Below are 6,504 nucleotides of genomic sequence, written 5' to 3'. Positions count from 1 at the left end.
ATAGGAAAGCAGAAGTTCAGGAGGAACAAAGCATATCCATACGCTTATCTGAAATTCCTACCAATGAATTACATAAGTATCTCTATCTTATTTTATGTTTTATTTATCTTTTAATTATCAATTCCCCATAACCATTTGAATCCGCTTGACTGAGATTTACAAGATGACCATAGCTTGCTCCAAGCCGACAATCTCTGTGGGATCGACCCTTATTCACGTAAGGTATTACTTGGACGACCCAGTGCACTTGCTAGTCAGCTGCACGGAGTTGTGTGAAAAGTGTGCGATCATGATTTCGTGTACCAAGTTTTTGGCGCCGTTGCCAGGGATTGTTCGAGTTTGGACAACTGACGGTTCATCTTGTTGCTCAGATTAGGTAATTTTATTTTTTTTAAACTTTTTTTCGAAAAATAAAAAAAAAATATATTTTATTTTGTTCTACATAATTTTTAAGAATAAATTCTAGAGTTTCATGATGATCTGTTGAACTCTGGCTGGCTGTGAAGCCATGTCTAATCTTTTGGACCGAGGTTTCAACTTATCATTACAAGAGCTTGTTGATTTCTATCAATCTTGCTGTTGAATGTAATGATCTGCTAAAGCTTGGCTGGCCATTAGCCATGTCTAGTGTTTTGGACCGAAGCTTTCACTGAAAGCTTGGTTGGCTAGTAAGCCATGTCTAATTCCTGGACCGGAGTCTTAGACTAACATTGCATAATTCCTGGAATTCTCATTAAGAATTTTGAATTCCTTATTTTCTTTTTCCAAATAATTTTTGAAAAATACAAAAATATTTAGTAAAATCATAAAAACTAAAAATAATTTGTGTTTCTTGTTTGAGTCTAGTGTGAATTTCTAAGTTTGGTGTCTTGCATGTTTTTTTTTTAATTTCCTTGCATTTTTCGAAAACATATGCATTATGTTCTTCATTGATCTTCAAGTTGTTCTTGATGATTTTCTTGGGTCTGATCTTTAAATTCTCTTGTTTAGTGTCTTTTGTTGTTTCTCATGTGCATTCTCAATTTATTAGTGTCTCTAATATGAAAATTTCTAAGTTTGGTGTCTTGCATGCATTGTTTATTTGATCTCAGTCTTTCATGATTGGTTTCATTTTGTTGTTGTTCTCTCTCATCATTAAAAATTCAAATTTTTTTTTCAAAATTATGTATTTTCAAGTCAATAATATAGAGAATTGAAGATTCAAAACATACAGCAGAAAAATTACAGAGAAAAAGTTGGGCGTTCAAAACGCCTAGTGAGGAAGGAAATCTGGCGTTTAAACGCCACCCAGGGTACCATTAAATGCCCAAAAGGGTAGTAATTTGGGCATTAAATGCCAGAATGGATACCATTCTGGGCGTTTAACGCCAGGACAGTACAAGGGAGGTAAGTTAGTTTTTAATTCAAATCTTTTTCAAATATTCATAATTTTTCAAAATCAAATATTTTTCTTATTATTTTTTCAATCATATCTTTTTCAAAATTAAATCTTTTCCATTTTTCTCTCATTATTTTCGAAAATCCTTTCTAATAATTAATGATTTGATTCAAAAACTTAAAGTTTGTTACTTTCTTGTTAAGAAAAGTTCAATATTTGAATTTTAGAATCATATCTTTTAAATTTCTTGTTAGCCAAGTCATTAATTTTAAAATCAAATCTTTTTTTATTGTTTTTCAATCATATCTTCTCAATCACATATTTTTCAAAATAATTTTCAATCATATCTTTTTTATTGCTAATTTCAAAATCTTTTTCAAAATCACTTAACTACTTTCTCAATTTTAATTTTCGAAAACCATCAACCACTTTTTCAAAATTCCTTTTAATTATTTCAAAATCCTTTTAAATTTGTTTTCGAAAATTTCTCCCCCCCTTCTCACCTTCTTCTATTTAAGGACTAACACTCCTCCTCAATTAGCAATTCGGACTCTCTCCTTCTTTATATGTTCGAATTCTTCTCTATCTACCTCATCCTTCTATTCCTATTTTCCTCTGACACCTCAAGGAATCTCTACTGTGACATAGAGGATTCTATACTTTCTTGTTCTCTTCTCTTTTATATGAGTAGGAACAAGGACAAAGGCATTCTTGTTGAAGCTGATCCTGAACCTGAAAGGACCTTGAAGAGGAAGCTAAGAGAAGTTAAAGCACAACTCTCTGGAGAGGACCTAATAGAAATTTTCGGAGAAGAAGAAGACATGGCAGCCGAAAATAACAACAATGCCAACAATGCAAGGAAGGTGCTTGGTGACTTTACTGCACCTACTCTCGACTTCTATGGGAGAAGCATCTCTATTCCTGCCATTGGAGCAAACAACTTTGAGATTAAGCCTCAATTAGTTTCTCTGATGCAACAGAATTGCAAGTTTCATGGACTTCCATTGGAAGATCTTCATCAGTTTTTGGCTGAATTTTTGCGAATCTGTGACACTGTTAAGACCAATGGAGTTGATCCCGAGGTCTACAGGCTATTGCTTTTCTCCTTTGCTGTAAGAGACAGAGCTAGAATATGGTTGGACTCACAACCTAAGGAAAGCCTGAACTCTTGGAAAAAGCTAGTCAGTGCTTTTCTGGCCAAATTCTTTCCACCTTAAAAGATGAGTAAGCTTAGAGTGGAAGTCCAAACCTTCAGATAGAAGGAAGGTGAATCCCTCTATGAAGCTTGGAAAAGATACAAGCAATTGATCAGAAGATGTCCTTCTGACATGCTTTCAGAATGGAGCATCATAGGTATCTTCTATGATGGTCTGTCTGAGTTATCCAAGATGTCATTGGATAGCTCTGCTGGAGGATCTCTTCATCTGAAGAAGATGCCTGCAGAAGCTCAGGAACTCATTGAAATGGTCGCAAACAACCAGTTCATGTACACTTCTGAAAGAAATCTTGTGAACAATGGGACAACTCAGAAGAAAGGAGTTCTTGAGATTGATACTCTGAATACCATATTGGCTCAGAACAAAATATTGACTCAGCAAGTCAATATGATTTCTCAGAGTCTGACTGGATTGCAAGCTGCATCCAACAGTAATAAAGAAGCATCTTCTAAAGAAAAAGCTTATGATCCTGAGAACCCTGCAATGGAAGAGGTGAATTACATGGGATAACCCTATGGAAACACCTATAATCCTTCATGGAGAAATCATCCAAATCTCTCATGGAAGGACCAACAGAAGCCTCAACAAGGCTTCAACAATAATAATGGTGGAAGAAATAGGTTTAGCAATAGCAAACCTTTTACATCATCTTCTCAGCAACAGACAGAGAATTCTAAGCAGAGCCACTCTGACTTAGCAACCATAATCTCTGATCTAACTAAGACCACTCAAAGTTTCATGACTGAAACAAGGTCCTCCATTAGAAATTTAGAGGCACAAGTGGGTCAGCTGAGTAAGAAAGTTACTGAACTCCCCCTAGTACTCTCCCAAGTAATACAGAAGAGAATCCAAAGAGAGAGTGCAAGGCCATAACCATGACCAACATGGCCGAACCTGGAGAGAGTAAGGAGGACGTGATTTCTAGTGAGAAAAACCTCATGGGATGTCCTCTGAATGAAAAGAAGTCCCCCTTTGAGGAGCCATGGGAATCTGAGGCTCATACAGAGACCATAGAGATTCCATTGAACCTACTTCTGCTATTCATGAGCTCTGATGAGTATTCTTCCTCCGAAGAGAATGAAGATATTACTGAAGAGCATGTTGCTAAGTACCTTGGAGCAATCATGAAGCTAAATGCCAAGTTATTTGGTAATGAGACTTGGGAGGATGAACCTCCCTTGCTCACCAATGAACTGAATGACTTGATTAGGCAGACATTACCTCAGAAGAAACTGGATCCTGGAAAGTTCTCAATACCTTGCACCATAGGCACCATGACGTTTGAGAAGGCTCTGTGTGACCTGGGGTCAAGTATAAACCTCATGCCACTATCTGTAATGGAGAAACTAGGGATCCTTGAGGTGAAAGCTGCAAGAATCTCACTAGAGATGTGATGAGCGGATAATTTATACGCTTTTTGGCATTGTTTTTAGTAGAATCTAGTTATTTTTAGGGATGTTTTCATTAGTTTTTATGTTAAATTCACATTTCTGGACTTTACTATGAGTTTGTGTATTTTTCTGTGATTTCAAGTATTTTTTGGCTGAAATTGAGGGACTTGAGCAAAAATCAGATTCAGAGGTTGAAGAAGGACTGCTGATGCTGTTGGATTCTGACCTCCCTACACTCAAAGTAGATTTTCTGGAGCTACAGAACTCAAAATGGTGCGCTTCCAATTGCGTTGGAAAGTAGACATCCAGGGCTTTCCAACAATATATAATAGTCCATACTTTGGCCAAGTTTAGATGACGTAAAAGGGCGTTGAACTCCAGTTCTATGCTGCTGTCTGGAGTTAAACGCTAGAAACACGTTACAAGCCAGAGTTGAACGCCAGAAATACGTTACAAACTGGCGTTCAACTCCAAGAATGACCTCTTCACATGTAAACTTCAAGCTCAGCCCAAGCACACATCAAGTGGGCCCCGGAAGTGGATTTATGCATCAATTACTTACTTCTGTAAACCCTAGTAACTAGTTTAGTATAAATAGGACTTTTTACTAGTATATTTGACATCTTTGGATTATCTTTGATCATTTTGAGATCTCTAGACCTCCATGGGAGGCTGGCCACTCGGCCATGCTTACCCTGTATTCACTTATGTATTTTTCAATGGTAGAGTTTCTGCACTCCATAGATTAAGGTGTGGAGCTCTGCTGTTCCTCAAAGATTAATGCAAAGTACTATTATTTTTCTATTCAATTCAACTTATTCTGCTTCTAAGATATTCATTTGCACTTCAACCTGAATGTGATGAACGTGACAATTATCATCATTCCCCCACGAACGCGTGCCTGACAACCACATCCGTTCCACCTTAGATTGAATGAGTATCTCTTGGATCTCTTAATCAGAATCTTCGTGGTATAAGCTAGATTGATGGTGGCATTCATGAGAGTCCAGAAAGTCTAAACCTTGTCTGTGGTATTCCGAGTAGGACTTTGGGATTGAATGACTGTGACGAACTTCAAACTCGCGAGTGCTGGGCGTAGTGACAGACGCAAAAGGAGGGTGAATCCTATTCCAGTATGATCGAGAACCTCAGATGATTAGCCATGCTGTGACAGAGTATTTGGACCATTTTCACAAGAGGATAGGATGCAGCCATTGACAAGGGTGATGCCTCCAGACGATTAGCCATGCAGTGACAGCGCATCAGACCATTTTCCAGAGAGGATTAAAAGTAGCCATTGACAACGGTGATGTCCTTACATAAAGCTAGCCATGGAAAGGAGTAAAACTGATTGGATGAAGACAGCAGGAAAGCAGAGGTTCAGAGGAACGAATGCATCTCTATACGCTTATCTGAAATTATAACCAATGAATTACATAAGTATTTCTATCCTTATTTTCTATTTATTATTAATATTCGAAAACTCCATAACCTTTTGATATCCGCCTGACTGAGATTTACAAGGTGACCATAGCTTGCTTCAAGCCGACAATCTCCGTGGGATCGACCCTTACTCACGTAAGGTTTATTACTTGGACGACCCAGTGCACTTGCTGGTTAGTTGTATCGAAGTTGTGAATGAAAAACGAATTATTAAGACGTGCGTATAGAGTTTCTGGCGCCGTTGCCTGAGATCACAATTTCGTACACCAAGTTTTTGGCGCCGTTGCCGGGGATTGTTCGAGTTTGGACAACTGACGGTTCATCTTGTTGCTTAGATTAGGTAATTTTATTTTTTGTTTTATTTTCAAAAATTTTTCAAAAATCTTTCAAAAATTTTCTCCTTTGTTTTCAAAAAAAATTTAAAAATAAATGTTTTAAAAATATATTTTTCTTCAAAATTTTCAAGAATGAATTCTAGAGTTTCATGAAAAAATGTTGGAGCCTGGCTGGCTGTAAAGCCATGTCTAATTCTTTTGGATAGGGGCTTCCAACCATCAGTATAGAGGCTATTAAGCCATGATGAGCAGTATATTCTGATGTTACATGCTAAAGCTTGGCTGGCTATTAAGCCATGCCTAACCCTCAGATTGGAGCTTTAGACTAAGAGTACAAAGATTCCTGGAATTCATATTAAAAATTTTGGAATCCTTATTTTTCTTTTTCAATCAATTTTCGAAAAATACCAAAAAAAATTTAGAAAATCATAAAAATCAAAAATATTTCATGTTTATTATTTGAGTCTTGATTCAAGTTGAAAGTTTGGTGTCAATTGCATATTCATCTTGCATTTTTCGAAAAATTCATGCATTCATAGTGTTCTTCATGATCTTCAAGTTGTTCTTGGTAAGTCTTCTTGTTTGATCTTGATGTTTTCATGTTTTGTGTCTTTTCTTGTTTTTCATATGCATTCTTGCATTCATAGTGTCTATACATGAAAATTTTTAAGTTTGGTGTCTTACATATTTTCTTTGCATTAAAAATTTTTCAAAATTAAGTTCTTGATGTTCATCTTGAC

Source organism: Arachis ipaensis, chromosome B4, assembly GCF_059453495.1.
Source record: "Arachis ipaensis isolate K30076 ecotype BB chromosome B4, ASM5945349v1, whole genome shotgun sequence".
Classification (NCBI taxonomy): domain Eukaryota; kingdom Viridiplantae; phylum Streptophyta; class Magnoliopsida; order Fabales; family Fabaceae; genus Arachis; species Arachis ipaensis.
The sequence above is the reverse complement of the archived record's forward strand: the minus strand, read 5'-3'. Positions refer to the sequence as shown.